Source organism: Pistacia vera, unplaced genomic scaffold (genome assembly GCF_008641045.1).
Source record: "Pistacia vera cultivar Batoury unplaced genomic scaffold, PisVer_v2 Contig135, whole genome shotgun sequence".
NCBI classification, from domain to species: domain Eukaryota; kingdom Viridiplantae; phylum Streptophyta; class Magnoliopsida; order Sapindales; family Anacardiaceae; genus Pistacia; species Pistacia vera.
In genome coordinates, this window is record NW_022195412.1 from 113872 (window position 1) to 124323 (window position 10452).

Genomic DNA, 10452 nt, shown 5'->3' on the forward strand with positions numbered 1-10452 from the left:
GACATTTATCGATGTTCGTCTAGGAACTCGAATCCGGATGGAGTCAGCGGTACTCCCGATCCTATATTTCCGAGTCAATGGATCCCCTCTTGACCATCGTTCGTTTCCGCATATGAACAACGCATGACCAAATAGGCTTTATTGTACGAAACATGATTAGTCTCGTACTTATACACCGTATGAACCATACGCATCCATATCGGATCCGACTACAATGTCTCAGGTCAAAGGACTACATCGTGCACTGATATAACCAAATGATAAATCATTGACTACATGCTTTTCCAAGTGATTTGTCGTTATTCGGTCACGTTCAAAAAACAGTTCACCAACCGTAAATCCATACCAATGCCCCAATGACATGACTATCATCGTCATCCGTACTTATATCAACTCATGATATTTTTCGGGAGCATCCGATATGCCTACTGTGCAATATAGTTGCCCAAATTATATTGCTTCTGTAGGGAACCCTTTTCGATAATTCATTTACCGATTAAATGAATCATCTGGGCAATTCATATACATACTTTATTTTAAATGCATGACTGAATAAAGGAAGCAATTTATATATATGAATTTCATATACATACTTTATTTTAAATGCATGACTGAATAAAGGAAGCAATTTATATATATGAATTGAAGAACTCTTTCTTCTATTATTTATGATATATATATAGATATAAGACAAAATGCTCTGAAACCGACAACACGAATAGTTTCTAAGGCATACATTAATATACACTAACAGCACAATGGTTAGGGCTTGGAGCAGTAGTAAGTGTAGGATGATCAGCGATGAGAGGTTTGAGTATGTTCCCTAAGGGCCATGGGATTAGCCTCAAATTCCAACAATATGTAGATGTGGCATAAGGGCTGGATTTATTCCTCTCAGTGATAAGGAGGTCTATTGGTTCTTCACTTGTACTCAATCTATTTCTAAAGGTAATTGGCATTAGTTTTTCTCTCCACTGATTTAATTTACTGGGAAAATCTTCATTCATTAGCAAATTTTCCATTTTCTACTGTCTATGAAGATAAACATAGTATAAGATTATATTAGATTACAATTCTTTAAAGGTATCGGTGTCTTTTTACAGGTCATCGTTGATGTTACAAGTTTGTCGCTAATTAATTTTCAATCAAATTTATGTTTTAGTCCAAATTTCAACAAGCATACCAATCACTATTTTACTATTACAAGTGCATCGTAAAAAGTTCATATTCACACTTTTTCATTATGATTTCATCATACAATCTTGTAAAATTCTTCTTTTATTTTAGGAGAAAACATGCCAGGAAATCCAGAACTAATACAAAGAAAAGTAATTGAGAAGTATGCCAAGAACTTCCCTCCATTGTTCCTAGAAATCGTCCGGCGAACCAATCTTTCGACATTGACCTGGGCTCCATTGATGTTCAAGTAACCATGGAACATAATGTTTGGGCATCTAAACAAACTAAACATAACAGTGGTAGGCGATGCCATGCACGCCATGGCACTTGAACTAGCTCAAGGTGGAGCTGCAGCTCTAGAAGATTCCGTGGTACTTGGCAGGAACATTGCCAATTCATTAATAAAAAATAATGGAAGATTTGTTACAACAGATATAGCTGAAGCCATTGATGGATATGTTAAGGAAAGAAGGTGGCGTGTGTTTTGGCTTGTCATAGGCTCGTATTTATCAGGACGGGTGCAACAAAATGGTTCAAATTGGTGGATGAAATTCCTGAGAGATGCCATTTTCTATAGGTTCCTTTTTGTCTAAGATTGTTAGTGCTATGGATTTCAATTGTGGGACAATTCCTAGTGTTTCCTTCCCTAGTGACACTATAAGAAAATAGGTTTATGGTAGGTGTAATATCTATTGTTGTTAAAAAACCATTGGACTTATAGTTGGACGATAAGACTTTAGTCATTTGGGTAGATTACCTAGAGATCGGGCTTGTAGAGTGTTCAATGAATATTGGAGAATAAACCCTGGTCATAAGAAAAAAAAAAAATCTATTGTTGAAATCCTTTCTAAACAAGCGCCTACAAAAATAATTAAAAAAAAAAAAGGGAGATTTATGGAGAGTTTGAAGTGTTTTACTGCATTTCTAAGTGCTGAAGTACTATTCCAGATTCTCCTTTCAAATTATGCATCTTCATGAGGTATACTGAACAAATAATTAGAGATATTAACATACTATTGTTTACTTTAAAATTATCAACCTTGTAATATTACAAACTAAATTTATAAAGCTAAACATTATAAATATTACATACTTCAATGTCAATTTTGTGAAGTTTCAAATTCAATTTTCCATAAATACAACATGCTATATAAAGTTTTAGCCTAGTGCAGCCTAGTGGGTTTTTGCCCATGAAATTGGGCCATAATACCAGGCAAGAGCAACACCGTAGCTTGGGTTGGGCTTGAAAGCGGCCGTGCTAGACCCATTAATTTGGGATAAAAGTGATTAGCAAGTAGTATGAAGTTATTTAAGAATGATTATCATTAGCCCTATCTTGCATTTAATGAAGGATAAAATGTCATCTTCTATTTATTTTATTTTATTTTATTATTATCGTACTTTTAAAAGAGTGATGCTATTGACTCACACATTTTATCTTTTAGTAATGCTATGGATACCGGATTTGTGCACCAAATTTTTTTACCGAATGATGTGGCATCCACTAAGACGCGGCCACGTTAGGCAGAAAATACTGACTCCACGTCAATATCAATGGACTCCCGTCCATATAATATAGACGGATGTCCATTTACTATGGGCGGGTGTCCATTTACTATGGACGGACGTTCATCCAGAAAAGCTTAAACACAAATAATGGACGGGCGTCCATATACAATGGACGATCGTTCATACCCAAATTCTAGTTTAATAAAAAATTTTCTTTAAAATTTTCAATTAGAATGTTTAAAAAATTAGGGCTCCCAAACAGGTTTTAAAAAACAAAAGCCTTCTACTGCCATTCTTCGTCTTCTTCATCTCCATTTGTCGTCGTTCTTCATCTCCATTTGTCGTCATTCTTCGTCTCCATCTGCTACCGTTCTTCGTCTTCATCATCGCCATCCTAGACTCTGGCATTACATTGTGAGTATTTTTTATCTAGTTCTTCATTTCTCTCTTGCCTTGCATTTTTTTTTTTTATAAATGAAAAAAAATTGTAAATTTAAAAAAAATATATATATTTGAGTATGTATGCCAGTCCATCTCATTTGTATAGCCGTCCATTGTATATGGACGTCCATCCTCATTAGATGGACTAGAGTCCATACTATGTACTTTAAAAATCAAAGTTTTTTTTTTTTCCTTTATTTCATCTAAAATTTTGTGCTTTAAAAATGAATATTTCATCTAAAAATTTTGACGCTTATTTGTAAAAGCGCCAATGGATGATCGTCCTTATGAGATGGACTGGCGTCCATACTTTGTGCTTTAAAATTATATTGACGGTCGTTCATAGTAAAGGGACTCCCCTCCATAATATATGGACGGGAGTCCATTGATATTTTATGGACTCTCGTCCATTCATGATGAACGGTCGTCCATAAGATATGGACAAGCGTCCATAATTGTTAGACAACCGTTTATTCACTGAATACCTGTGTTGAGTCCTACGTGACCACGTCCGAATCAAATGCTACATAGATCGGTGCAAAATTTCAATACCAACATTCGATATCCATAGCATTTTTGCTTCTCAATTTATCACTCTAAGATGCTTTTGTATATGCAAATGTTTCTGTAAAGCCCTTCTATTTATGCTTCAAATATTTTTTATACTTTTTGTTCGAAATGTAATGTTCAAAGATAGAAAATCCATTCATATGTGTTTTACTTCGAAGATTGTAAGAATAATAATTAAAAAATTTGAATTAATTAAACTAACTTATAAATTAGAGAAGTGTGGAAGAAAAAAAAAAGTAAAAGAAAATAACAAAGCAAAGAATTTAATACTGGGTATTTTTTTTAAATATTAGTTTCATTTTCATCAAACCAGATATCACAAATTTCCTTAATAAGAATTTTAATACTTTGTATTTTGTTTAATGGAAACGAAACCAGATTGTTCTTATGTCAAGATGAGATTTAGAATTGATTGCTTGATTGTAAGAGTTTTGAGATCTAGGTATCGCAAATTTCTTTAACGAGAAAGAGAGTTTGTGGTATTGGGTATTTTGTTTTTAATGGAATAAAATAAGATTTCTCTTTTATCAAGATAGATTTAAAATTACTTGATCGTAAGAGTTTTTAGATTGTAATTCTATAAACAAATTAATCTGTAATTTTTATAATAGTGATATTAATTGATTTGGTCTTATATTAATTTTAATTGATTTAAATTTACTTTTGATATCTTATAATTGCTTATACAAAGCTATGAAGTAAAAATATGGAGGAAGAAGATGAATAATTTTTTTATGACAATTATGTCCTCACTTAAGCTTGAAGATGGGGTTAAATAGGAAAATAGCGGGGTTTAAAATCACTTCCCTAATAATAAGGATGGGACTCTAGTTTCCAACTCAAGCTTTAGGAAAATGATGGGCTGTTGGCTACTTGGCATACACCTTCTATAATTAAAAATAAAATAAAATAAAAAAATCTTTAAATCTTACTTAATACAAAAAATGATCCTTTAAGGTTAATTAGGTTTATTTTTCCCAATTTCAAACTTAATTATATATTTTTTTGTTTTACACCATTTTTCTCAAATCAAACTTAATTAAGTTTTTTCTTTACACCTTTTTGTCCCCTAATTTCTTGATTTCAACTTATTTTCTTTTCTTCATATTCAAATTTATCCCATTTTTTTTCCATAGTTTTAGTATTATCTTCTTATCAAACAAACAAATATTTAAAATAAAACAAAAGGTTTCAATGATTATGAAAATTTAAGATTAGGTTAGTTTATGTAAGATTAAATGTTAAATATTAAAACAAAAATATAAAATAGAGTATAAATATGTTTAGAAATTATAATATTATTTTTAGTAATTTAAATTAAGGTTAAATTTGTCAAACGAAAAAATAAATTTAAAAGTAAGGACTAAAGATCAATCAGGTGGGCGGCTAAAAGTCACTTTCCGAAAAAGTAATGTTATATGCATTCCATCCTTCGTCTTACTAGCCCCCACCTTTAAATATATAAGTTAATTCCAAGATTAACCTTTTTATTTTTATGATTTGGTGTTTCTTTATTGATTTTTTTTTTTCAATGTTCACTTTAAAAAAAAAAAAAAAAAAATTGGCAATTTCATCAAGAGTTCCAGTCTTTTACTCTCTTTTTAAGGCTTGAAGTAATTTTCCAAAATTCTCATTAAATTATGTATTTTCATAAGATACTAAACCTCATTGGAGATATTATAATAATAATATTATGCAATATGCTGGATATGATCAAGGTGGATTTAAAATTAAGGTACTAAATGTTGGGTGGAGAGGAGTAAATGCACTGAGACATTAACGAGATTTTTTTGGTTTATGGTCCAAGAAGATCCTTCTTTCTCATAGTAAATAATTAATTAAACAAAAATGATTGTTGAATCAATTGATGGATAAAATAGGGATATATTTGACTTTTTATCGGAGACTTTTCATAATGATTTTAAATTTCATTTAATTCTCTCTCTCATCGTTAAGTCTGAAAATCAAATTCCAATAAAATATTTTCATAACATTGAATTTGTTATTTGATTTATTACTAAAAACAAATCCAATATTTTAATTTAATTATATGATAAGAGTTATTATAAACTTGACTCATATTGACAATTATAAGTTTAATTATAATCAAGACATTTGTGATAAAAGTTCAATTTCAAACAATATCTTTATTGTTGCCGAAAATTGTTTCCAATACCGCATTTCACTTTTTTGATTCCATAGTTCACTTCCAAATCAAATTATGAATAATGATTTCCTTTCAACATGAAAATTAGCACTTATTACTAAACAAAACCATACCAAACGAAATATGAACACTTGGGTTACAATGGTTGACTTAATCGAATTTTAAGTTATTTGTGCATAGATAAAAAAATCTTTTGTACAAAATCTATAAACATTTTCTGAATAGAGATCAATAAATATATGAACACTTGAATAATGCAGTGGTGGAGCAACGCATAGCCCGTAGCCCACCATTCATTGCCTAGATACCCTTCGACTATCTATGCAAAAGGATGTATCACATTCTCTGAATAAAGATCAATAAATATATTAATATTTTCATTCATTTTTTAAATTAATACAATATAATTTTATTAAACAAATATAGAGAAAATGACTTTTATCATAATGACATGGCATACTTATTATATACGAGACTTTATATTTGATTACCTATATAAATATATATTAAAACATTCTATACGAGACTTTACACACATAATATTGTATATATATATAACCATGACTTAAGGTGATTAAGAGTATTTAAGAAAAAAAATACTTTGTTATCAATATTCAGAACACATATAAATAAAACATTAATATAGGAAAAACTTTTTTTTTTACAACTCTCTCTATTTTATCTACACAACATTCAGATCAATATACAAAAAACATTTTTTTTATCCAACTTTCTCCTTTTTATTCACACAACATTCAGATTAATATATATAAAACATTTTTTATCCACCTCTATTTATTTTATCGACACAACATTCAGATCAATTACAAAAAACATTTTTTATCCAACATCTATTTTATCACAATATGAACTAGTATATTCATTTGTTGGCAAAAATGACATAAAAGGGTGTGCCTTATGTATGAAAATGTGTTGAAAATCAATGTATTACAAACGGTTCTTACACTTGCAATAAGAGATTACACTTGCAACTTTGGGTTATAAAAGTCTGACATAAGGAAAAAACATGTACTTGTAATAAGGAATTACACTTGCAACTTTGGGAGATAAAACGGGTACCTTCACATGTGTTTTTTTTAAAAGCAATTGAATTATTATAATAAATTAATTCTTACTTTTCACTTCTCTCTGGTCCTTTCATAATGTCAAGGGTGTAAATTGTTTTTCCAGCCAAAAATAATTTTCTTTTACTAAACGGTAGATTTACCTTCCCAAAAAAGTTTTTGATTTGGATGAATTGATCCAAATAGCACTACTGTTATGTAAATACAAATTTTGCTTCGCTTTAATTAACTATCAGTGTAACGAATCATATTATTAATTTTTGGATCTATCCAATCTCCAAACAAATCACTTCCTCCTAAAAAGTTAATTGTATTTTCCAATACAATAAAATTTGATTGTATTTTTGTTGCTCACTGTTAGATGGTGCCGATCAGGGTTTTAAAACCTGATCCAGCTCGACTGTTTCAAACGGTTGAATCAGGAACTAGGTTCGAGCCGGGTCGGTTCGACTAAAAACCAGAATTTTCAAATGACCCAGTTTGAACCGCGATTGGACTGGTTTTTTTTACGAATCGCCGGTCCAACTGGTTCGATCGAGAGGTTGAACCGTTTTTTATTATTTTTTATGTCATGTTGATCTCAAAATGATATCATCACGCTACAACAATACTTGCACAGGTTAATTAATGTGATTAAATGATCAATTAATGCTTCAACAATCTTATATGACATCTCAACAACTCAATATGGCACATTTTTTTGAATGCATGATTAACATAACTAATTAAATTATACTCGATATATAACTGAGAAAAACGTATATTACCAGCCTCATCACCTCACTTTGTTCAGGTGGTGAAAAACTTATGTGATACAATTTCATCCAACTCATTTTGATAATGATGGTAGCTAATGAATGATAACGGGTTGTTATTCAAAAATAATGATAATGATCTGTGACAATATATATCATAAGACGGTCTGGTCTCATCAAATCAAAAAAATGAGATGGTAAGTTGCATGTTAAAGTTAATTGTCCCATATTATTATTCCTCTACATAATCTTCTCAAGCATAAATGTGTTCTCACAAACTCAGAGTACATACAATTCGCTCAATAGGCAATAAAACAATATGGCTTTCATTGGCCTTTTCGAAATCTTCCTGGCAGTCATTGGCTTCATCTTCTTCATTCTTTGCAACTTCATCAAAAACAACAATGGATTGCCTAAAAATTTTCCAATAGTGGGAATGTTGCCAGAGCTTTTGCTTAACGTTCATAGGATTCACGATTGGGTCACAGAACTAATGCAGAAAAGCCAGTGCACTTTTCTCTTCAAAGGGCCTTGGTTCGCTAACATGGACATTCTTGTCACAGTCGATCCAGCTAATGTACACTATATAACGACCTCAAACATCTCAAACTTCCCAAAAGGAGATGAGTTCCGGGAAATTTTTGATATTTTGGGAGATGGGATTTTTAATGTAGACTCAGATTTGTGGAGAGGCCAGAGAAAAGCTGCTCAAGTTTTGATGAATCGTCGGAGGTTTCAGAAATTTTTGGTGAAGACCAGCTTGGAAAAAATAGAGACAGGGCTCATCCCAATGCTGGACAACGTATCTAAAGCAATGCAAACCTATTGACTTGCAGGATTTGTTCCAGAGGTTTGTGTTTGATTCTACTTGCATATTGGTTACAGGAAACGATCCAGGCTGTCTGTCCAGTGAATTCCCGGAAGTTCCATTTGCAAAGGCCGTGGAAGAAGCTGAGGAATCGATATTTTACAGGCATGTTGTCCCAGAAAGAGTCTGGAAGCTACAACGATGGCTAGGCATCGGAGAGGAAAAAAAATTGAAAAAATCCAAGGAAGTTATAGATCGTACAATTCTTGAATATATACAAAAGAAAAGAGCGGAGCTGAGCAAAGGCTTCGCAGTGAAAGAAGAACAAGAGGGTGTGGATCTATTAACATCATACATAAATGAAGATTACAATTTCGGACTCAAATCTGATGACAAATTCCTCAGAGATACCGCTTTGTCTTTCTTGGTGGCTGGGCGGGACACGGTAAGTTCTGCTCTCACTTGGTTCTTTTGGCTTGTTTCCAGGAATCCACAAGTGGAAACCAAGATCAGAGAAGAGCTCAAACTGGTAATCCCGGAGGACAAAATGGGGGGAAAATGGTGGAGATTTGACATCAAAGAGCTAAATAATAAGCTTGTTTATCTTCAGGGAGTGTTATGTGAAGCATTAAGGCTTTACCCACCCGTTCCTTTCGAGCACAAGGCGCCATTAGTTGCAGACACGCTTCCGAGTGGTCACAGTGCTGTTCCGAAGACGAAGATCTTGTTTTCTCTGTATGCAATGGGAAGAATAGAGTCGATATGGGGAGATGATTGCTTGGAGTTCAAACCTGAGAGATGGATTTCGGAGAAAGGAGGGATCAAACATGAACCTTCGTACAAGTTCTTTGTTTTCCATGCGGGACCAAGAACCTGTCTGGGAAAAGAAGTTACTTTCACTCAGTTGAAGGCGGTAGCCGCCACCATAATTCATAACTACAATGTTGAAGTAGTCGACGGACAGTGTTTTGATCCAAACGTATCGATTATTCTTCAAATGAAATCTGGTTTAAGGATGAGAATATTCAACAGATGGGATGATGATCAATAGAATTCTAAGTGTTGTTTCTACTACTTGTAATTGTTAGATTCAATGTAATTGTCTACTGCAGATTCCAAGATTTAGTGTTATAAATGTATCAGTAATTATAAATAAAATGAATGTTGGTTAACTTATAATACAGTCGTGTTGTGATGGTGCACTTGATACTCACACGTGGAAGTCAATTTATACTTTGGGTGGTCAATGTAAAATGTTATTGACTTAAGGGGCATTTCAGTCTTTCTAGCATCTTCAAAGACCTAATCTGATTAGGTCGTGCACAGCTCATTTCTGGTTCATTCTCTCTTGGTTAACAGAGAGAGAAAACGGTTAGAGATGCTGTGCTGGAAATCCGAAGAACGTCGATGGAATCAACGGTGATGGTAGGTCTTATCTGTCCAATTTGGGTTGCCCTTGTTTTGCTGTATAAATTGTCTCTAATTTCTGCCTATTTCATAATGTATGAGTGGTGAGAGCACCTGGGTGTACGGGTGTAAAATCAAAGGGGCTTTTCTCGGGTTTGTGCTTTGTGTAAAAGGGGTGAGCCGAATCTCTATAAGGTTTCTCAACTTCTCATAGTGGATCTTTTTCTTTTGCCCTGAAGAGTGAATGTAGGTAATCTTTCAGATTACCGAACCACTATATATCTGGTGTTATTTTTCCTTTCTCTTGTCTTTATTTTTGCTTAAACACTATTGCTGTACACTTGTGGTGGTTGCTTGGTTTTTCGGATACTGCATTTTTGTTCTGTTTTGGGTTTCATGTTGCAACAATTGGTATTAGAGCTTTGTTTTTTAAGCACCTAGGTTATTACTATAGGTTGTGAGATCCAATTTACAAATCGATGGTAGTCTAGGGTTTGCTATTTTCATAGTACTTTTCTTGTAACTTAGGGT

The 10452-nt window shown here is 32.6% G+C and overlaps 1 pseudogene; it reads left to right on the forward strand.

The window, feature by feature from the left end:
- Window positions 1-8025: 8025 nt before the first annotated feature.
- On the forward strand, window positions 8026-9565 carry LOC116122529 (annotated as a pseudogene).
- Window positions 9566-10452: the final 887 nt, after the last annotated feature.